The sequence below is a fragment of the Notechis scutatus genome, chromosome 4 (assembly GCF_049901735.1).
Source record: "Notechis scutatus isolate UNSWTSFEM ecotype Mainland chromosome 4, rNotScu1.2, whole genome shotgun sequence".
NCBI classification, from domain to species: Eukaryota; Metazoa; Chordata; class Lepidosauria; order Squamata; family Elapidae; genus Notechis; species Notechis scutatus.
The window spans coordinates 36,534,286-36,559,409 of NC_142012.1; the positions used below are offsets into that span (position 1 = coordinate 36,534,286).

At 35.0% G+C, this 25,124-nt stretch overlaps 1 long non-coding RNA gene across 5 annotated transcripts in view; it reads right to left on the minus strand.

The window, feature by feature from the left end:
- LOC148130701 (uncharacterized) overlaps positions 1 to 15,775 on the minus strand; it is a 70,728-nt gene extending 54,953 nt beyond the window's left edge. For 4 of the 5 annotated variants that reach the window (XR_015749604.1, XR_015749603.1, XR_015749606.1 and 1 more), the window contains exons 1-3: positions 15,711 to 15,775; positions 15,529 to 15,620; positions 2,279 to 2,446 (exon numbers count right to left, since the gene is read on the minus strand). This is a non-coding gene — a long non-coding RNA (uncharacterized LOC148130701). Of the gene's footprint in view, positions 1 to 2,274; positions 2,447 to 15,528; positions 15,621 to 15,710 lie in introns of all 5 variants that reach the window. The other variant, XR_015749605.1, reaches the window with a different exon arrangement.
- Positions 15,776 to 25,124: the final 9,349 nt, after the last annotated feature.

Sequence of the window (25,124 nt, forward strand, 5' to 3'; positions counted from 1 at the left end):
TATGAAATAAGGAGCATTCTGAAACAGTACCTTTAAAAAAAGTACATGAAAATTATCTGTAAACTAATACTATTCTCAATTTTGTTTTTTGTTTTTTCCTCACTGAGTTTTTGTGGCTTTGTCAGATAAATAATATGTTATGCTCTTTGCCTGATGGACACATTTTCCTCAAGCATGAACCACTCTAATTTGAAATCACTACAGGAAAACAAGAATGCACACCTCATTCTTTGGCGCATTGAATGTATCCAAGACACCTGCAGAAAATTGAAGCATTTGTTTCTCTTATATGCAAAAATTCTCATAGGGTAATTACTTGCAGTGTCAAACATAATAAGGTTCCCATTAGGCAGAATGCATTGGATAAAGACTAAATAGACATTCTGTCAGGAGTTCGTCTCTAGATTAATAAACTGTCTCAAGCAGTAATTGGAGGTAGATTTTGTTGTTGTTCTTTTCTTCATAGGCATCCCATATCGGGAAGGTCTTTTTAGAGTTATGGTTATCCTGTCACTGTTCTTCCTGGTTAGATGGGCACAAGTTTCTTCCTGTTTACTCTGTCTTGCCAGCTGCTTTGTCTCTGCAGAGCTGGCTGCAGTCTTTTACCACTTGTCTCGAGGCTAACCGACTGCTGTCCTTTCAGGGCAAACCTTCAAGCCAGTGATTGACACAGATGTCGGTTTTTCTTTGCAGGCTCACAGAGATGAAAGTGAGAAAAGAGGAACTGATGATCAGTTAGGCAACCCACTTCGTGAAAGTAGTCTTTTATTCTTCAAGAGATTTCCTCAATGGTAACTGACCTGAAAATTAAATCTTTTTTCCCAATTTTAGTTCTGACATCTGAACCATAATTATCTAGTTTCCATTTTTATCATTTGGAAAGTTGTTTATGTGTCCCTGTTACTGAAATAGAACAAAATGTCCTTGTGTTCACTTTTCCTACTTGCCTTCAACTCTTGAATGATTATAGTACTCTTTAGTAAATATGGATTTAGATATCCGCTCTTTGGGCTGATAAAAATGTTCCCAGACTTTTCCTTATATGATTAACTTTCTTCTAATTTACATATACATTATGTTGACAATTAAGGCATTTGACATAAAAGCAAATTTCATTCATTTTTCAGCATTGTTTTTGTGAGTATACTCTGGTTACCTTCCAAAACTTTTATTGGATCCAAAGAATTGTGCAACTAGGTTGATGAGCCTAAAAGCACGTGGTTTTCTGAAACAATGGCCCCTTATGAACATGACCAGCTATTTTAAAAATTAAATAACAGTTTCCAAAGCATTGGCTCATTGTCTGGTATTGATACAATGTTAGATTTTATTTTCAAAAGAAAAGCATTGGAAGTACATATATATTTAAATTAATCAAGGAGATTGAAGTTATGAGAAAGTGCTTCTTCCCCATTCCATGAAATAATTTTCCATCGGAGGCTAGACTTTCCCTGACCCTGCTGGAGCAGATTAATCTGGAGCAAATTAAAATAGAGTTACTGAGGAAGACTTTTAAAATACATCTAGGATAGATCTTATTTATGTATTATTTTGATTTTAAATTAATAATGACTGTTACTTTTATTATTGTGTTTATTTCTCTTATTTGTACTATGGACAATTTGTTCATAATATAACATTATGTAACATAACTTCTTGCCACATTCCATTAATATATAAATTACTTTCCAAAGAAAAGGAGGATATTATTCTTTGTTTCTGTCTCTTTCTCTCTCTGTGTTGTATAGGTATTTCTGTATGTTTATGTCTGTATAAAAATAATCTTCTGATATCAAACTAGATTAAAGTTCTCAATTCTGCAGAGCTTATTGTCATAATCAAGATAAAATTATTCTCATTTACAGAAAATTAGGAAACTCTTTGTTGGTGGCATTAGGGTAATTTTTCTGTAATTAAATATAGATGTGTAATAGTGATTAAGATGCTGGTTTAGAAAGAAACCAAGGTTCAAGTCCATTTGTAGCCCCGGAAGCTGATTGAATGACTTTGATTTGGTCACTTTTTCTCAACCCAACTCAACTCACGGCATGAGATAGAAAAATACTATGGAGAAAGTTGGAGGAGGTCAAAGTGCACATTCATTTGCTTGTGGAAGAATAAATAATAGAAATAAATAACAATAAACAAGACAAGCAAAAATATTTAGAATATACTCTAGACTGATACTGTATGTTTGTACTGAGGTTTTGGGGGAAAAGGTACACAATGTTATGAGGAATTACTATGTGTACATTAAGTAGATTTTGAATATACATACAGCTTCTGAGCAGCATTCTTTACAACCTTCATCATATTTGGAGTCAGAAATGCAGGGGTATATCCTCACAGAAAACAGTTTCTGTAACCTTCTGTGCCTTTTTTCATATAAAATCCAATGATTGCATCCTTCTTTCAGTATGGTGTTTTTTCCCCCCAGAACTCTGGCCTGGATGTAGAATGGATTGAGAAGTAAACGTTACAATAAAACATTAAAAACAGAGTTTAGATTATGAGGAATTTCATTTAGAAGAAGATGGATTTATAAAGTGCTTGTATAAGTGCTTGTATAAGTGATGAATCATGATGGCTTTACTGAAGGTACTGTTTATAATCACTCTTCAACTGGAAAGATTTTCAGAACAGATTACATACCTCCCTTTACTTAGGCTTCTAATTTAAAAATTCGACAATACAAAACAAAACAGAAATATAGGAAAATAGGAATAGTTATAAATGCATTTTATTTTTACTTATTTATTTAGAGAATTGATAAGGCCACACACTCACTTTCAGTGACTCTAGCTGGCTTACAAATAATAAAACCCAATATACAATATACAATAACCCCATCTCCCTGTCAACAACAAGTAATAAAAGAAATATTTATACTACCCAGCACAATATAGATATAAAGTGATAATATAAGTTTTTAAAGCTTTCCATTTTAAGTATAACTTTCAATTTCAGTGCAAGAATAACACTAATCATTAGTGGCTGAAAACAGCAATGGTCCATGAGTACTATTATTGTAACGTTTTGCTTACAGAAGTAACTGATTGGGACAGAGGTTGCTGTGTATCAAATAGACTGTGTAACAAAATGTTCTAATAATTTTATGAACAGGATGGAACTCTTTCTTAACATTTGAAACATTCAATTGGTAGATAAGAATAGAAGCATGTGGCTGAATGAAGTATTATTTGCAAGCTTTAATTCTAAACATTAAACTTCATCCAAGACAAGCAGTCAGAAATCTGAGTGAATTAATAATGTAAAAGAGTCTCATGATCACTTATTTCCTTAGTCTAATTAAATTAAAACAAAGGAAGTCACTTACTATGCTGACTGCAATTGAGTAGAGTTCATTTCTCCATATATTTATTTTTAACTGCAGCTATCAGACAGAAGCAATTCCTGATTTGGTAGACACAATACTCTTCGGGGTTCCCACAGGACTCTGTCTGCATTCTTAGAACTGCAGGTGTCTGTTCTGATTGACAGAAAGTGGAACTACAAAGTTCTTGATGATAGTTGAACTCAACTGAAACTAGTTAAGACATAAGTGGCATTTAATATAGAGTTAAAATTGATTTGTTACATTATAATTTATAATGATCTTTTCTTACATTTGTCTATAAATATTTGTTTTAAAAACATAGAAGCTACTCCAGGGATGGGAATCTATATAATTTTAATGGTATACGAGACAGATGAACAGTTCATGAATTTCACTTTTTAAGGAGTTTTATAAGGGTAATTCTGGTGAATTTAAAAAGAAACACATCAAAGGATATAATAGCTGAAGTATTGACAAAAATAAAAACAATGTATCTCAATGGAACTCAAATTTAGAAATCCATGAGGAAAAAATAGATTTTTTTTAAAGCTGGCTGGTTAGGAAAACATATTATTGTCAGCTATCATTGAATAAACAATTCAATCCTGATATCTTCATTAGAGCTTCATAGATTGCATTGATTCTCAGCAATGGCACCTTTCAGAATAAAGAATCCTGTGACATGAGCAGTTTAAGAAAAGTTTTTCAACATTTATCTTAATAGAACTTCCAACAAGAGAGCCAAATCTATTTGTAATGGTATATAGTAATTAAGTCAATTAATTAATTAAAATTAATTAATTTTAGAAAATTTTCTGACAATGATTTATTTTTCTTGACTATATAGGCATAGTGACTCTGTTGACAACTATACTTCTGAATTTGCTGTATTGGCCATCAGAATAGCTTTTGGTTGATGGTTTAGAATATAATTTCAAAAACAAAGTATAATTATCATATTTTTCACTATAGACATAATGCTATTATCTCTATTTCCTTTTTAAATGTAAGTGGAGCCAAATACAGGTGTGAAGCGATTGAATATTACCTGACAAGAAAAATGATTTAAAGAAAATGCATTAAAGAAATTGGTAGCAAGATTCAATGGGTGTCCCCAAGTGAATCCTTGTGATTAACTCCGAGACATCTTGAGGTTATTTGTAGCTTCTGAACATTTTGAGTCAAATTCTTCATTTCTATACTAATAATTGTTGATCTTTAAATTGATATGCAGCAATCAAGACCAATATGAGGCTAGCATATTGATTGACTTGGATTGTACAATTGGTCTTACTAACCTGTTATACTTGGAAGTGAATGGTAATATTCTATGCTGTGTTTATTATTGAATAAGTCCTTTAGTTCCTCTGGCATGTCACTTGTAAATTTCAAAGGCTGGATGCTAAGGATTGAACTGGAAAATATCTGCAAAACGTTTTTTGTTTTTTGTTTTGCATTTACTACCTAAACTTTTGACATAAAGACATACCTCACTAAAAGGGGATTTTTAGCATGCAAACTCTGAACTCACATCTTATCCCTTATGAATATGGATTTGTTTCAAGTTTCATCATGTTTTCTTTTTATTGTTTACCATCTGCTATACCAGACTTTAAAACAGATTCTGTTTTGCTTTGCCAGGGACTTGCTAAGCTGTTGGTTTTCTTTTTCTATTCAGAGGAGGAGCTATTGTTGAGGGGTTTTATCTCTCCAGTGGCCAATTAAAAATATATATAAACTCACACTGAATTTCGAAAAACTGTGATTCTTCCTTCTGCTAAGAAGGTATGTACTGAATTACATCTGTCTTGTGGTAAAGAAATATGTTTATTTTTGATTGCATATTTTGCATTCTTTAGTCAGTACAATCCTGTCTTTTTTTTATTCCTGTACATGCATACTTCTTCATCTTTGTTTGAGTGAGGAGCATTCTTTACTTGTCTTTACCTATATAACCTTATATTAAAAAAATGAAACTCCTGATTCCTGAATTTGGGAAAGAATAAATACAGAACAGACCATTTGAAAAGAGAAATGATTGCTTTGCAAATAAATAAAAGCACGACATAGCCAGTGTGAGAAAACCTCTTTTCAAAATTCTCTAAGAATCTGGGATATTTCTGGACCATTTGTAGAAGACAGAGAGCCTCTTAATGATACACTTTCCTCTACTTCTGTAACAAGTTACCAACAATTTTGTGTCCTTTATATTAACTTGCATATAGATTGAAGAAAATCATGCCAAAATCATACAATTATGAATACATACTCAAAAATCTTATTTATTCTTATGTATTCTTATTTTTTATGTTGATTAAAAAGTAAAAGAAAATATCAGGAAACTATCTTCTGAAAAATATAACTTTGCCTCATTAGAAATTAGGATTTCTAGGTCCCCTTTAGACTTGAAAGTTGACTGGATGATTTAATAGTAAAAGATGCTAAATAAATATGATAACAGAATAACAGAGTTTGAAGGGATCTTGGAGATCTTCTAGTCCAACCCCTTGCTCAGAAAGGACACCCTATACCAGTGTTGGTGAACCTTTTTGGCACCAAGTGCTGAAATGGGAGCACATGCATGTGACGGAGCACTGAAAACCAGAAGCGCATGAGGGAGTGCCAGAAAACAGAAGAGCTGGTCTTTGCGTGAATGGGAGCACTGGAAACTGAAAGAGCAGCTCCCCAGCATACATGCGTGCGCTAGGAAGCTGAGCTTCTGGTTTCTGACGAGTGCATGTGTGCTGGCCACCTGGTCTTCCTGTTTCTGGCACACATGCACGTGCGAAGACCAGCTGGCTGGCATGCATGCATGCGTGTGTTGAAAACCAGAAGCTCAGCTGCTGGGAGCTGCTCTTCCAGTTTCCGGTGTTCCTGTGTGTGTGAAGACCACCTGGCCAGCGGGCATGTGTATGCTGGAACCCAGAAGAGCAACAGGTGACAGCTGATGTGCCACTTCCAGCATGTGTGCCAAAGTTTCGCCATCACGGCCCTATATCATTTTTACAAATGGTTGTCCAAACTCTTCTTAAAAACCTGCAGTGTTTTTACTTTTACTTGCTCCAAAACCTCTGGAGAAAGTCGTTCCACTGATTAATTGTTCTGACAGGAAATTTCTCCTTAGTTTCCAATTGGTTCTCTCCTTGATTAGTTTCCATTCATTTGTTCTTGTTCTGCCTTCAGGTACTGCCAATAGGTTGACTCCCTCTTTGTAGCACTCTCTTAAATACTGGAATACAAATCACCCTTAGTACTTCTTTTCTTAAAGTACCCAATTCCCAATTCCTGCAACTGTTCTTTTGCAGGAATATTTTAGCCTCTAGTCCCCTAATTTGTTGCTCTTCTCTGCATTCTTTCTAGAGTCTCAACATCATGGTGACCCAGTGGTGGGATTCAAATAATTTTATAACCGGTTCTCTGCCCTAATGACTGGGTGGGCATGGCTGGGTGGTCATGTGACTGGGTGGGCATGGCCAACTTGATTCGTCCAACTCACAATAAAATAGCACTGTTCCAATATTTAGAATAGATTAGAATAACAGAGTTGGAAAGGACCTTGGAAGTCTTCTGGTCCAACCCCCTGCTTAGGCATGAAACCCTACATTACTTCAAGACAAATGGTTATCCAATCTCTTCTTAAAAATTTCCAGTGTTGGACCATTTACTTCTGGAGGCAAGTTGTTCCATTGATTAATTGATCTGTCAGGAAATTTGAAGGGCTCCTACAAAAATGAGGGAATCAATCTATTTTTCAAAGCACTGAAAGGCACAAGAAACAATGGATGGAAACTAACCAAAAGAGAAGCAACCTAGGACGAAGGAGAAATTTCCTAAGAGTGAGACCAATCAACCAATGGAATAGCTTGTCTTCAGAAGTTGTGGGTGCTCCATCACTAGAAGCTTTCAAAAAGAGTAAGGGAAGTACACACCAAAAGGACAGGGCCAGGAACCATTAAAACAATGCAGAAAATTTAAAACAGCCATTCCCCCTTTTAAAAAAAAAAAACAGCAGCTGAGAGGAAAACTAAGAGCTCAAGTTAACTGAAAGCCTGGGCATGCTGCCAAAAGCCATTAACCCTTCCAATTCTATTATTCTATGTTCTCTATGTTCTAAATTGGGTGCTTCACAGCAAAATAATTACATCTGGCTGAACCATGCATGCATTAAATTCATGGCCTGTATGATCAAGCTGCATCGTTGTCCCCTCCTGTATCTTTTCCTCCAGGAAGAAACAAGAAGTAGCCAACACTGCAGCAGCTATAAAAGGTCTTGGGGAATTCCAGGGAGTATCAGCTGATCACAGAAATGTTACTTAATACTATTTATAACGAAAATGTTTGTAATCTTGTTTTTCTTCCTGAAGGGAAGAGGTTAATCCTATCTCTTAGATGGATGATTGATGGGTTTCCCTGCCCTAATCCTGTCAGTTTCTGTTGTTTATTGACTTGATTCAGTGTGTATTGGCTGTATTCCAGCTGCAACTGTTAAGTGGTTCTTGGCTGTCTGCCCAGAACTATTAACTGAAGGGAGAGAGAGAAAAAAAAAACCCCTCTCTTGCACTTTATTTTTAGCTGGTTCTCTGGACTACATGAGCAATTAACTAATGGTTCGGGTGAACCATGAGAACCAGCTGAATCCCACCTGTGTGGTGACTGTGTGGATACAATATCCTAGCTGTGGTCTTACCAGGCCATTATAAAGTGGTAGTAACACTTCATGTGAGTTTGATTCTATCCCTCTGTTAAGGCAGCCTAGGAATTTTTGGCAGCTGCAGCACACTTCTGGCTCATATTTAAGTGATTGTCCACTAGGACTCCAAGATCCTTTTCACAGTTACTACTATTGAGCCATGTACCATCTATTCTATACCTGTGCATTTGGTTTTTCTTGCCTAAATGTAGAACCCCCTTACTTTGTTAGACAAATCCTTGAATCCACTAGATTCATGAGCTCAGTATTTTTTACAAGCTAATAAGAGAAACAAAACTTACCTTATTCCATTCCCAACCCTTAGGAATCCCAGAGTTTGGGATGCTGCAATAACTGGAGAAGATGACCAACACTGAGTTTTGCTAAGACCAAGTCACAAATGGATATAATCCAAATATATGAATGTAGGTTTTTGACACTGAGGCTTTTTTTTTTCAACAAGTATATGAAAGGAATTGAGCTGAACTTGTCTAGCAGTAGTTTTTTAGTAGTTTGTGAGTAGTTTTTGAGATCACAGAAATTCAGCCATTCACATAGAGAATGATTTTTAGATCATTATTCTAACTTCAGAAGAAATCTTATTTCTTAAGATTCCTAACAAAATGTGTATACGATCTTTTCTTCCATCATTACAATCATTCTGTCATTTAATATTATACTGGATTTTTTTTTTAAAAAAATGTTAAAGCATTTTGTTAAGAACATACCTAATAAAATGTACTGCCATGTTTGCCTTTTTTCAAATTATTTTTTAAAAAAGTTTGCTAAGATATATTATACTTTGACAAATGCCTGATGAAGAAACTGAAACAGAACAGTATACATTTTGGTTTCCTCAATTTAAATTGTTTCAGCATTAGATTACATTATTGTAAACAAACTTTTTTTCTTTTTTGTGTTGGTCTTGTGGTCTAATATTAATACATTTTCAAAATGGAAACCTGATGGATTAGATTATTTTCCCTCAGTTTCAATCTTAAGGGATATCCAACTGATGTTATTTGTTTTAATTAATTTACCACATTTTCCTTATGATTAAATGCCAGAACAATGAATTTGTGGACAAATTTTAATTCCACCTACCTGAATATAAGCAAATTTTAAAAAGGCAAGAAATATTTTCATTATTTGAATGCATTTCATTTCTCTCTCTCTTTTCATAGCAGGCACAACTTACACAATGGTTAAGTTTGAAATTAAATATTAGCAGTGATTCTTGAACAGTAACAAGTACTTTGAAATAAAACATTTGAATCAATGGTAAAGATATAGAAAATGGATTATAGTTTATAGATGGTTTTATACATTTGCAAATTAAAGTTAGGGCTTGTTAATTTGGTTGTTTTAGAAGACAGTGACTTTTTGTTTTTATATAACCAAACCTGTATTAGAGCCATTATATCAATTAATTCCTTTGTAACTTCATGGACCTTACACCTGTATATTATTTATGATAAAATATATGGTAAAATAACAGCAAACCTGAGCAAACTGTCAAAAATCTACATTTCTACCTGTCATTTTATTCTATTACTTTATTCTATTACTTTACTATTAGTAATGATTTGCAAAATGCAGGAAAGGAAAAAATAATAACGAGCCAAAGATTTGAGGTGAGAAACAGTTTAATTAAATTTTGCTTACAGCAGAATCATTCACTATACTAGTTCATTTTTCTATTCTTAAAAGCCATTTGCATCCATCATATCAATATTCACTTCATATATGCAGTTTGTTCTTCAAATCTCTCATCAATTTCAAAGAGCCACTTCATTATCATCTTCTAATTGCTTCCAATCCATTTATTCATATATTTGCTTTGTAATTTGACCTTCATTCCTTCCGTCTATGAGACCAAACCATCTTAATATTTTTTGTACTGGTCTTTCACTGTTGTATTCAGTCCACACAATTCAACACCTGCTCATTTTTTAATTTTTGTTTTCTTTTGCCATAGTCACTTCTTTACACCATGCCTATTATTTTATGTTTATATACCCAATTTATAATATATTTGGAATACTGATAGGCTACAAATAGCTATTAGGAAAGTTGCCTGTCCACAAACTAATTGTTATTATGGCTACATAATATTGTAGCCATAATATTGTTTATCATAATGCAAATGGATAAGGTTGATTTCTGCCTATTTCTTATCTAAGGGCTTATCTTAATTCTGATCTTGATTCTGATCAGTTAGCCATATTTCCAAATACAGCCAGATTGACACCTCCTGCTCAACTCGCTCCATCTAATTTTACTCAAGGGAGCTGGCAACAGCCTTCTGAAGCACTGGATGGCATGAAAAATAACAATGGATAGAAACTAATCAAGGAGAAAAGCAACCTAGAATTAAGGAGAAATTTAATGACAGTGAGAACAAAACCAGTGGAACATGTTGGACAGCCATTTGTCCAGAATTGTATAGGTCCCCTGCTTTTGTGAGGGATTGGGCTATAAGACTTCCATGGTCCCTTTCAACTCTGTTATAAGCCATTAGTTTGAGACCTGTGTCTGTAGAGGTCATAAATAGTCTGTGCTTCTTAAAAGGTAGCCCATTTTATGACTTTGCAAAATGATTATAGTTTATTATTACTATTACTAAAATTTGTATGCCACCCAATTCCCAGTGATCCTGGGGAACTTTTAAACATTTCTTCTATATTTATCTTTTCCTATCTTGGATGACTCTAAGAAAATATTTGTAGAAATGATGCACAACCTTTTTCAAAAGTCATGGCCTGTGATTGCATGGCATATCAAGCTACTAATATTCTAGGGCATTTTAGGTTATTGTATTATATGACTACTGTAGGAACCCCATTCCTACTTCATGATATAGTGTGCTATGTGAATCCAGAAAATTAGATTACTTAAATAAGTTAAATTTTCTTTAACTGTAGTACAATACCAGGTCAGGTGGTATGGGGAGTTTTAATGTATCTAGATCAATATTTCTAGTTTAGATGCTCTTGAAATGTGTGGATTTAAATCTGAAAAATTTCCAGGCTGCATAATAATTAGTAAGAATTGGGTTGAATTTCCCTCTGTGAACGGTCATCAAAGTGGGAATATTTAGCTAGGTTTACTGGATTTGGACAGTGCATTTTCTAGTTGAGAATTATATAGATTTTATATGAAAAAAAGGAAATCAAGGTTTGAAGTACAAGTTCCGTTAACTAAACAAAGGATAGAGAGTAGTTTCTAGCATTTATATGCATCAAAAAGTATTCTGCTTATCAAATATTTAGTAACAACATACCAAAACCTAAAAATATCTCAGAATTCCAGGTTAGATTCCCCAGCCTCAGCCAATCAGGTTCACAGTTCATGGTGAATATTAGGAATAAAAATAAGATCTAATAAATTGTACAAATGCAAAGCTACCAAATGATAGCAGTCCTTTAGAGTGTCTACACAACTTTTCTTTGGTCACTTAGCTGATTGTGAGAGACTCCGGTAGTGCCATGAGCACATTTCTACTTTGCTTTGTACAACAGAAATCAGAATTATCCAATTATTTTCCTGCTTGGACTACTGTTGAAGATAAACCAAAACATTGCTTCCCTCCCATTTTCTTCACTCAATAATTCAATATAAAAAGTTGACCAACATACAACTTCTGATAGAAAAGAAAAGCACAGAAAAAGACTAGTTGCTCTGAGCTGTTTTGACTAAAATAAGGCCTCCCTTGAACCTTTAACTATGTGTTGTTTCTCAAATCAATAGTGTTGTCAGAAATCAAAGTCATCAAAGTATAATAATGTTAATGTCCCCAGTTTTGGGGATAAAAAGATCCAAATGCATCTACGTATGTTGTCATCACAAGGAAATGGCAATATCTAAGCAACTGGGAAAATCTTAATTCATAAGTCACATACAGACATAATTGTTTTAAATAACTTCTCTATCCTATCAACTGGAAAATAATATTATTTTAACTTGGAAAATAAAAGGTTCTTGGCTAGACTTGAAAAATATAGATGAGAACTACAAGAGACTGGAACAATACCAATTCCACCCTTCCCCAACACTTAGCAGCTTTGCTTATGGAAGTCAGATTAAATAATCATACAAGAGAATGCTTTGTGTAGTGGAGGCCAAAACAGAAGATTCTAAGCTTTTAATACAGAAGCAAGTTCGTATGCAAGATCCTTCAGGACAGTTTTCTTACCTACACCTTAACTGTAATAATTGTGTGAATACACACACACACACACACATACACACACACACACACACACACACACTCTTCATGTTGTTTCCTTTTGAGCTAAGAAACAATAAGCAAAACACAGAAAAGAAATGATAAATAATTAGTATATATTCCTATTCCGTTTCACACATATGGATCTCCCTGAGATGACCCATGGTGAGATACAAAACAAACACAGTCACAGAAAACAGGTGAAGGCCCTTTTATTCCTTCAGTTTGCTTCCAAGCTCTGAATATCTTTGATGGAAGACAAAAAAAAAAACCTCCCACACAGCTACACAAAGAAAGAAAAAAGCAACACAAAACAGGCAAGATAAGGGCTGGAGGATGTCCACAGATAACACACACTGGGAAGGATGCCAAACTCATAGATGAACTATAAACTAGAGATATTTTCATGCTTTGTTTCCAGCGTTTGCCAGTACTCAGGTCCAAACTCTTATTCAGTTGTCACACCTGCAGTCCATGAAGATGATGAAGGCCCTCTCCTCCCAAGGAAACCATGTCTCTCCCTTATCCTCTCCTCCCTGCCTGCCCTAGGATGGATAGAGGATGGGCCTGGGTCCTCCTCTGATGGCTCAGCCAGCCTCTGCCCTTCCCCAGCCTCCTCCACAACCTCTGGAGCCACACTTCCACTCCCTGTCCGCTGTTCCTCCTCTCCCTCAGAGTCAGTCTCCACCAGGGGCATGACACTCCCCTTTTAGGGAGCTATGACGTATTTGAAGAGGTAATGATGTGATTTTATTTAACATAAATGAATATATTTAATTCTACAGGTGCATAGTTTTTCTATGCATCAATGGTCCATCCAGAGATTAGTTTATCATAAATTGAATAATTTCATCATAGGATGTTCCTGAATGTAAAAAAAAAGCAACTTATATTATCATTGTCAGACAGCAATTGGTCAATATTTCAGGCAGAGCTATTTCCTGGACCTTTCAGATCAAGATTTTTGCAAATTTTTGTAGGACTTCAAGCAAAGTAAATGTTTTGTTACTGACCTTCCATGGCCCTTCCGCAGGACAATGTAGCATCTCTTAGCAAATGATATTCTTTCTGGTCCATACACTTTATGATTAGGAAGTACTCATAGAAAAATGGATGTGTTATAGCTTGTCTCAAAGAGAATAAAAAGGATTGTGCGCATTTAAAGATGTCTGTTTATAAAAATGGTTTATAGCTTGAAAAATATTTGATTCCCTTGAATCAAGTATGCAGTTAAAAGAATTGTCTCGTTTCATTTGATTCACATGTTGCTGTCCCATTTATTTAAACATGTTCTAATTACCATTCCATAAAACAAAAAGAATAATTCTGTGCTTTCTATTATTTTCAAATTCTTTAACATGGAATGCAAACTGTAATGAAAAAAATAATACTTTATCTACTGTATATATGATCACATAGAGCTTGTACAAAGTTTCTGTGAGTACAGAATAAAGTTTATGGTTAAATATTATGGGTATTATTGGAATAAGAAATATAAGTCTACCAGGACATACAATTGTGGTAAGTTATATGTGTATAAATCAGAATACCAGTATTGGAGCAATAATGGATATACTATCCAGAGACAGTTGCTTATGCCAGCTTTTTCAAGATCCTGTTATTGTAGTATCATTTTAAAAAACGTTTTATTGTGTTTTTCCTAACAACATTAAGATGACCATTAAATTATTTTTAATTTAAACATAATGCAATTAATTACATTTCCAAGAAATATTTTTAGCTGCTTGGTTAAGCAAATTGGCTGTGACTCATTAAAAATTTTCCTAGTTGAAATTTAAACTAGAAGAATATTATTATGACCAGTATGGTTTATGGAAAAGGAGTGTCCAGAAAAAATGATGTTAAATTTATTACTTTACTTTGAAGTTGGTTGTACAGTCCTGACAAAACAAAAGCCTACTAAAACGTTAAATCTACTTAAAACCACCACATTACTTTTTAATGTATTCATGATATATGCACTTTGTGACCTTAGCATATAATTTAGGGTATTATGTTTCCAAACTTTAAATAAATTCTGACAAAGCACAGATATAATCTCAAGAAACTGGGAAAGGTAATCAGTCCCATAACAAGGGAACAGATATAACATTAGAATAGATATTATATTAAACTAAATTTGTTTTTTGTGAAGGATTAAGCAATGTAAAAATATGAAAATGTAATATAAATGACTGACATAGCCTGCATGAACTTTCAACTATTGGCAGTCCTTGACTCACAATAGTTCATTTAGTGACCATTCAAAATTACAAGGGCACTGAAAAAGTGACTTATGACTGTTTTTATATCCTGTGCATTTTTCTTTTATCCTTAACTTCTTTTCTTCTTTAACACAAAATTCAACCTTCACTATAAAACAATTAAAAATAATCTTGCATACGTACATGATATTTCAGAAGTTTACATCCAGAAAAAAGTCCAATTTTCTATCTATCGTAGTATTCTATAAATATATTTCAGAGTTTTTTCTTTTCAAACATTAAACAAAGTAGTGTATTCACATCTCCTAAAATACAAAACCCTTTAATGCATTCATTCTATTTTAAATTACATTGCTTTAACATTGGTTATCTGAAAAAACTTTTGAAAATTAAAAAAAACCCTTACTTTTGTTCAACATTTATTGATTTATTTATGAATCAAATTTATATAAAGTGACTTTAGGTGATGTCCTTTGTATGGACTAATCCATATAAAGGCAACTATATAAAAATCACATTAGAAAGTAAATATTATATTTTATAAATGAAAGTTCTTTTAAAGGAATTTGCTTCCTTTTTTATATGCAATTATTATATGCATTATTTTGGTAAATTTTGACTATGAAGCAATAAATCCTGTAAATAAATTACTGTATTGCTATGAAATCTATTGGGAGCTTAATGCACAATCTCTGCCTGATACAATCTGGCAAAATACTTATATATCAACATCCTTGTCATTAAAAGGTTTGGCACATTCTCAAAGGTGAACCAGTGCTAGAGTGAAACTAATAATATTAATAGAGGAAGAAAATAAGGCATATTCTTTAAACATGATTCTTGAGTTGTCTCAGGATTCTACTCACTCTGTGAGAAACTTGCTTGCTGAAAATGAAGTCTGAATTAGCCCTAAGGCTGACCTGCCTATGCTATTTTCTTCTCCCTAACCTGAATAGTATTCATGTGCATTGTTTATTATAAATCCTTCCACTACAAATAAGAAATTATATCAAAAACTTGGTATTTGGCAGAAGTAAGTCATATTCACCTTTTCTCACAGGGATATGGTAATTTGTATTGTTCCTGGATCAGTTGTTTGTTCACTTATCACTGGAATCAGCTGTGGTAGAGAAGAAATTCCTAGAAAAGCAGTTTCATAGTAGGAATGTTGAATCTCTATAGGGTTTGTGAGTGAACCTTTCCCTCCACAGGTAGGAATTCTTGCCTTACCCTTTCTCCCAACTCCAGGGTGCTGTTCCTATCCACAGAAAATCAACTGCCAAGCTACGACTTCACCAGTCATTTCAAACTGCCAAAAGGAAAAGTGCCATGTGGTTTTGCAGCTCCATTTACAGTGGCCAGTACAATTTATTATAAATCACCATGAACATAGCATACAAGAATGTGAAATGAGATTGCAAGACAGTTTTTGTGGTCTTTGTCAGCTGGAGAGAGCATTTCAAGATTGGCAATGAAAATTATGTGGGTTATCTTTGAAAGGTTTCTGAGGGTTGAGTAAATGTTCTCTATTTTTTGTGGATACTTCGTACAACATTCAGACCCTTATGCTCTCTGGGTCAAATAAGTATTTTTTTCTTTGTTCTGCTTCTTAACTATTGGACAGTTACAGGGGTGGGTTTCTACCGGTTCTGTCCACCTATGTAGGACTGGTAGCTCTGAAGAGCTGCAGACATAGAACCTGTTCTCTGCTGATATTTTTGCTCACCCGCCCACCCGGGCTCTTACCTGACCTTTATTTCCTGATTTTTTTCAACCTCAGCTGCCATGTGAGGCACAGCTACAGTTTAAAAAGTAGGAAAAATGGGCTTTTTCAAAGGCTGCTTCTCTGCATGCAGCATGCTGATGACGATTTACAGGCGTGCGCTGGCAGCATAAATCACCAAACCTCATAAATCACCAAACTAGTAGTTAACCTTGTCAGATCCCACCCCTGGACAGTTATCATAAAATAACAAGATCCCCAGAAGACCTCTACCAAAAGGAATTGCTAGTTATAAAATGAAGAACTTGGAAAATTTCAATAGAGTCAATAATTCTCAGACTTCCTTCTCTTCTGTTTTGGGCTTCTACAACTGCTAAATGAGAGAACATTCAGAAGGTTTTTTGCTGAAACTAAGGAACATTGTGCCATTTACTTGTTTGAGGTTTCTTTTTCCTGGAATTGTCTCTGGCTAATGCCAATGTGCACAGAATAGTTGGAAGCACTTGCCATGACCAGAAAGGAATCCAGATTCTAAAAGCCAAACTAGGAAGGCCAAGTCTTGCTTAGCAAAGGAAAAAGCCATTCCCATTCAATAATAATTTACATTTGTTCATTGACAATTAATTCCATCTGTACTGACTGTGCAGAGCATGACTGTGGTTGCATGCTGACATGTATGATTTAAAGGTCTAACTCCAATGGCATTTTTTGAAAAACCTAGATTGAAAATGCATATTTATTTGTTCATAAGAGTGCTTCTGAATTCAGTGGGACTTATAGACATATACTTCATTGCCACATGTTCTTCTTAAAGAAGTACATAATATCCAGACAGTTATTTTATCAGATGTCTGGTAGTACCTTATGAAAAAAAGTTTTGTGAATTGTAGCTCACTTCACCAGATCAGATAGCTATTTAATTAAGCTGAAGATGAATATGATGTCATGTTATATAAGATACCCTCCCTTCGCTCCATATTCAGATGACAGGTTTCAACTCTTTAATTCTAGAAACAGATTGTCCATCAGGCCCAGTGATTTGTGCTTATTTAAGTTTTATTTCTGGTCTGTCTTTTACAGTTACTCACCAAAAACATAACTGTAAAAGACAGACCAGAAATAAAACTTAAAATAAGCAAAAAAAATAGTAAGAGAACACCTGTCTGATCTTGATGAACACAAATCACTGGGACCTGATGGATGACATCCCAGAGTTTTAAAGGAACTGGCAGAGGTCATCTCAGAACCACTGCACCATATATTTCAAAAATCCTGGAACACTGGGGAACTACCAGATGACTGGAAAAGAACTGATGTGGTTCCCATCTTCAAAAAAGGAGGGGGGGAAACAGACCCAGGAAACTATAGACCAATCAGCCTAACATCAATACCCGGGAAGATACTGGAAAAGATAAAAAAACAGATCTGCCAACATCTAAAAACAAGTAAAGTAATAACTAGCAGTCAGATCATGCCAAAGCAATCTTATTTCATTTTTCAACATAGTGATTAAATTAATAGACCAGCAAAATACTGTGGACATAATATATTTAGATTTCAGCAAGGCATTCGACAAAGTAGACCACAACCTGCTTATTAGTAAGCTAGAAAAAAATGGAATAGATAGCACCACCACTAGATGGACTTGCAACTGGCTGACAAACAGGGGTGGGATTCAAATTTTTTAACAACCAGTTCTGTGGCCATGGCTTAGTTGGTGGGTGGGGCTTGGTGGTCATGTGACTGGGTGGACGTTGCTTGGTAATCATGTGACTGGCCAACTCAACATCACTCACATCAAGGGGCACTTCTCCATGCCTGGCCTCTTGTGACTGTGGGGATGCTGCAATGATCGTAAGTGTAAAAAACGGTAATAAGCCACTTTTTTCATTGCCATTGTAACTTTGAATGGTCATTAAATGAACTGTTGTAAGTCAAGGATTTAGCAGAGATGTCATTTAAGTTCTCCAAAAAGAGTACACCCAGAAGAAGCAATCCTTAGATCCATTTGCACCAGCTGGTCTTACTCACCTAATAAGATACCCTAAGGAAATCATCCAGATTTAAGGAAAGATCACATGCCCACCAGAAAAGCAATTAGAAAACCAGTGCCAAGCTTGCATCCTGCCTCTTGGAAGTACACCCCAAAAGGAAAGTGCCAAATACCACTAAAGCCGTGAAGGAAGACTCTATCCCCAGATAGAAAAGGTCATGAGGCACGAAAAAAATAAAACACAATACAAATAATTAAATCACAACAGTAGCTGTTGCTTGTTAAACCAATTACCAGAACAAATAGACACAGGAACTAGCCAGATTTGTCAACCCAGTTTATTTTCAGGAACAGAGATTAACATTTTTCCTTCCAAACAAAGCTGAATAGGGAAAATTATTGTTAGGGATAACATTGGTTACCTAACTTAGTTTGGATAAAAATAATATATAAACTATGTTAGTGAGTTTAAGTGTATGTATCACTTTAAACTGTAAACCAAGTATTTTGGGTGCGGTTGTAAAATCACCATAAGAGGGAGCAAGAGAGCTCACTGTTTGCCCTGGCTTTTACTGGAATGCTGACAATGATGACTTGATGGTGATAACTGCGTATTTGCTGAAAGAAGAAAAGGGGTTTGATTTTTCTTCATATCTCTGACTGCAAAAGAGATATATCACTGGACTGATTGATTGTAAGTTTAATGAACTCTTTTTCGACACTGGACTTTGCAAACTGAATAACCCCCGGACTGACTGAACTTAGTGTATGACATATGGACCGTTTTGACTATGCTATAACTCTTGCTGGAATAAAAACTATTTAACTTGCACAGTGTATCTGTCTTACTGAGTGTAAGCTACTACAACGTTTTTATCTCACATATCTGCCTGTCTGCTAGACTGCAGTTGCACGTTCTGCTAGGGTGTATATCCCTAACAATTATCCCATCAATAAACACAGGATTAAACATCACCAAACACAGAATTAAACTTCACTAAAACCCAGTTTTAGAACAAAAATCAGAAAGGGTATGTAAACTCACATTTGAATGTCAATCTTTCTAGCTCGCCAAGAAGCTTTGCTGAATGTCACTCATCTTGTTTCCTTGTCATTAAAAGCTTCTTTCCAGAAGCTCGTTATTCAATTATTCAATTATTCATTCATTATTCAATTATTTCTTCAAAATGCTAACTCCAACTGGGGAGAATTTCCTCCCAACACCAGTGTAAAAAGCTTAAAATAACCCTTCCCTTTTAAGAAAGTCAAGCTGGGGCTCCACACAAGCAAAGTACCAGCAAAGAAGAAGAAAAACTCCAGAGAAGCTCTGGAGACAGAAAGTGTAGTCCTGCCAAGAATGTAATAAGGGTGAACAGAGAGGCAGTTTCTGTAAGCAACACCAGAATGTTTCCTTCCTGCCTTCCTTACAGGATTGGGCTGGTAAAGTGAAAAAAAAAAGGTGATTTCTTCTAACAAGCTGTTATCTGAATTGCTTAGAAAGTTAACAACCAGTTCTAGACAATAGGTGTGAACTGTTAGAATCCCACTTCTTCTGACAAACCGTACTCAACGAGTAATTCTTAATGGGTCAAAGTCTACATGGAGGGAAGTAAGCAGCGGGCTACCACAAGGTTCTGTCTTAGGCCCAGTACTCTTCAAAACCTTCACTAACCACTTAGATGAGGGAATAGAAGTGGAACTTACTAAATTTGCAGATGATACTAAGCTAGCAGGAATAGCTAACACCCAAGAAGATAGGCTCAAGATCCAGATGGATCTTGACAGACTAGAACACTGGGCCATATCTAACAAAATGAAATTCAATGTAGAGACAGTAAAGACCTACACTTAGGCAAGACAAACCAAAACTACACATATAGACTGATTTAAACAGGCTTAATAGCAGAAACTGTGAGAGGGATCTTGGAGTCTTAGTGGACAACCAGCTAAATATGAGCCAGCAGTGTGCAGCAGCATCCAAAAAAGCTAATGCAATCCTAAATTGCATTAATACAATCGAGATCAAGTGACATACTAATACCACTCTATAAAGCCCTAGTAAGACCACACCTATAGTACTGAAACCAGTTTTGTTCACCACATTATAAAAAAAGATGTTGAGACTCTAGAAAAAGTACAGAAAAGAAAAACCAGTATGATTAGGGGACTGGAGACTAAAACATATGAAGAAAGGTTACAGGAACTGGGCACGGCTCGTCTAGTGAAGAGAAGGACCAGGGGAGACATGATAGCAGCCTTCCAATATTTGATGGCTGCCACAGAGGGAAAGGGGTCAAGCTATTTTCTAATGCACCTGTAGGCCAGATAAGGAATAATGGGTGGAAACTGAACAAGGAGAGATTTAACCTGGAAATAAGGAGAAACTTTCTGACAGTGAGAACAATCAACCAATGGAACAGCTTGCCCTTGGAAGTTGTGGAAGTGCCATCACTTGAGACTTTCAAGAAACGATTAGACTACCATTTGTCAGAAATGGTGTAGGGTCTCCCACTTTGTGCAGGGAATTGGACTAGGTGACCTATAAGGTCCCGTCCAACTCTGATTATCTGTTATCTGTTCAATTGTACTACTTCAGGGATGTCAAACTCGCACCATCACGGTGGCATCACATAACATATCAGGACTTTTTCCCCCTTTGCTAAACTGTATGTGGGCGTGGCCAATGCATGACGCATCCAGCCCATGGGTTTGATAGACCTGAACTACATCGAAGAGATGATTGTGGCTACATACAGAAGATTCCAAGTTCTATTTCTAATCTCTACATTTGTGATGTTCAGGTGCACAATAACTTATTAGACAGTATGCAACCACCTTCCTTAAATCTGTATAAATTTTGACACATTTCAGCAGTTTTTATCATAGAGCAAATTGCAAACTCATTGAATTGGTTCTTTGAGCTTCGGGCTAACTGATCTGACATACCAACAGGACAAATTTCCAGTGACCTACTGGCAGTTCACTTTGAATTCAATAGTAGAAATAAAAAGTATCCTCTATAACAGGCACACAGTAAGTATAGTATTTTCATCTTAATTGTATTTTCTCTTAAGTCTTTTGCTTCATTCTTAATGTGTAGCAAATCTTTTCTTTTGCTCCATTGCTCTAAAACTCTGCGTAGTTTACATAATTAAGAGGAATCTAGCTGCCAGAAAGCAATAAATAGATAATATTTTTTCCTGAGCTCTATATAGAGAAAATGTTAAAATATGGATATGTTTATCAAGCATTTGTCTCTTCTAATCTGATTTGTGTTCATTATGTTCTAACCCCAAACTTCATACCCACCAGTGATCGCTTATTCTTTATCTATCCATTACTGAGTCTCATCCTCTATTACTTCTTTATTACTTCTTCCTCATGCCTGATTTGAAAATCTTTCCACATAGGACAACAGCAGCTGGAAAGCATTTGAGAATAGGGAGATGGAAAACACATGCATTTATGAACGTAATAGGAAAAGCTTAGAACATCCAAATATTTGAATGTCTGATAAAAGGTGTAACTGATATTCAGTGTTATGCTGATGATTTAAGACTAGTGAAAATTTGGATTATCACTGTATTGTTGTATGCTCTTAAGAGTCTTTATACTTTGTTGGAGCTATATGTCTACCTTGTAATTTTTTTATTTTCTGTATCAGTATTATCAAGTCTTTGGATGACTCAGAAAACTTTACCTCCGATCATAAATCTATTTAGTTAATTTTACTGTTATTAAACAATTGAACAAAATGCCTTTTCATGACTCCTTAATATGTTCTCCTCTGGACTTACTTTATTTTTACATTTGTTAAGGTTTTAAACTAAGTTGCCCCCATTACAACAATATACCAAAATATTGGAATTATAAAATAAATATGAAATATATTAAAATTAGACAATTGAAATATTGCCCAAATACCAAGAACCTATAAACTTTGGATTGTAGCTTGGCAAATTCCTCAAAAAAGGGAATAGGAAAATACCTTCAAAATACATAATTCTTCCTGTATTTATTATTCCTACTTGATGGGAAAAGATGCTTCACCCAAACATGCTGATGGAGCTATTGGGAAGAATTCTATTTTAAAATTTTATATGGCATTTATATTGTGAAGGAAATTGGGAACTCTTGTTGCCATTCTAAATGTTATCCATTCTTCAAATGGTGAAAACAAGACCCATACTTAACATTACATTCATGTTTAGGAGATATACTTTACATTTCATGTTTTTTCTAAACTCTGGCAAAACATAAAATGTCTGGATGTGATTGTGAAATATGTGTTCATAGATTGATATGTTTTGTTGATTGCTTCTTTTTCCATTTAAAGTAAACAGAAGTATTTCACGAAACTCATATTTATCTAGTTTTATGTTTCTAATAAGAAAGATGAGCCAAAATTTCAAAACCACATGAACAGAAAATGAACGCCCTACAAAACCAATCAGTGTCAGAAGACACTAAAAATGGTGCAGTGCATTTCTCTTACCAGTAATGTTTAGACATTGATTTGGGTACGCATGGTGTGCATTTCAGTAAGTTACACAACTGTCTAAATGGAAAATACTTACATTTACATCTAATATATAACAATAAACTAGTTGTTGTTGTCACACTAAATTAAACTGGCCATTTATCAAAATGTGTTTTATTCACACATTAGCCCATTGTTAAAGACCCACAGGTACCAGTTGCTTTTTGGAATAGAAATGTGAAATTTATTTATTTATTTTATTTTATTTTATTTATTTATTTGATTTGTCAATAGCTTACAAGATACAGGTATAAGAATAAACATAGTTTTGAATGCATGAGATGGATACTTATAAGAAAAAATAAAAAGAAACAATAGGACAGGGATGGTAGGCATGATTAGTGCGCTTATGCACGCCCCCTACAGGTCTCTTAGGAAGGAAGTGAGGTCAATAGTAGACAGTCTACGAAAGTTTTTGGGGTATGGGGAAGAAACCACAGAATCAGGTAGAGTATTCCAAACATTGACCACTCTGTTGCTGAAGTTGTATTTTCTGCAATCAAGTTTGGTGTGGTTAACTTGAGTTTGTATCTATTGTGTGCTCTCGTATTGTTATGGTTGATGCTGAAGTATTCATTGACAGGTAGGACATTGCAATGTATGATTTTATATACTATACTTAGATTGGACCGAAGATGGCATAGTTCTAGGTTTTCTAGGTCTAGAATTTCAAGTCTGGTGGCATAAGATATTCTGCAATGAGTAGAGGGGTGTAGAACTCTTCTTGTGAAATATGTCTGAACTTTCTCAACTGTGTTAATATCAGATATGTAATGTGGGTTCCAGGCTGATGAGCTGTATTCGAGTATTGGTGTAGCAAATGTTTTGTATGCTCTAGTTAATAGTGTGATATTACCATAGAAAAAGCTACGTAGGATTAGGTAAACAACTCTTAATGCCTTTTTGGCTATGTAGTTACAGTGGGCTTTAGCACTTAGATCATTAAAGATGAGTAATCCAAGGTCCTTGACAGAGTTTGGATCCTCAACAAGGTCTTGACTATTCAGCTCGTATTTTATTTTCTGATTTTTTTTGCCAATATGTAAGACAGAACATTTATTTGTTGAGATTTGAAGTTGCCATTTGATTGACCATACTGATACATAGTCACGGTCTTTGTTGAGGGTAGCTGTATTGTCTGTGGTGTTGAATAGCTTTACATCATCAGTGAAGAGAACGCAGTTGCTCTTAATATGATCACAGAGGTCACTTATGTAGAGTATGAAGAGAGTTGGTTCTAGAACACTGCCTTGGATGACACCACTGTTGACAGGTACAGAATTTGATAGGACACTACCAATTTTGACCATTTGTTGTCTGTTTGACAGGAATGCTTCTATCCAGTTATGCAGTTGTCCAGAGATACCATAAGATTTTAGTTTTAGGAGTAGTTTGTCGTGTACCACTGAATCAAAGGCTTTACAGAAGTCTATGTAGATTGCGTCTATTGCTTTGCCCTGATCGAGTTGTATAGTGTAAGAGTTTTTGCAGTGTAAGAGTTGCAGATTACAGGATAGTTTTTTTTTGAAACCAAATTGTTTATTAGAGAGTAGGTTGTTTGTCTCTAAGTGGAGGATAATGGATTGGTTAATAATTGATTCCATGACTTTACAGGTGATGCAGCATAGAGAGATTGGTCTGTAATTTTCAACTAGGATAGGGTCTCCCTTTTTGAAGATGGGGATAACCGTGGCTTGTGACCATAGTTTTGGCAAAGAGCTGGTCCTGAAAGATTTTTCAAAGATTATGCTTAGAGGTTCGGCTATGGCAGTGGATAGCTTTTTTAAGAAGTAGGCACATATTCTGTCCGGTCCAATAATAGGGATGGTTTTAGATTGCGTAGTGCTTTTTCAACAAAGTCTTCTGTAAAATCGATATGTATTAGATCATTGTAGATGTCTGTGGTTCAACTATGAAGTATTGGGCTTGATCCATTACTGTTTACAAATACTGAGCCAAAGAATGTGTTAAAGAGGTTTGCTTTGCTCGTCGTTGCAGTCTTTACCATTAGGTCCTTTCAGGGGTGGGATAGACCTTGAGTCTTTTAGCTTGTTGTTTACAAAATTGTAGAAAGCACAGGTGGAATTTGTGCATAGAAGGTTTTCCTCTTGTTTAATGTGATAATTAGTGCATTCAGTTTTTATCTGGTGGTATAAATTTTTGTATTGGCTTTTGAAGTTGGCGACATGACCAGATTTGTTTTTTCATCAAAGTGATCTCTTTTTGGATTGAAGCTTCCTTATTGTTATGGGTAATCTGTTTTTCCTGGTTTTGGGAGTTATTATTGGTACATATAGTTTGATGGCTCTTTTGATTTCTAGTAAGAATATGTTGTAATGGTCTTCAACAATATTGCATCCAGTGAATAGAAATTGCCAATCAAGGGAA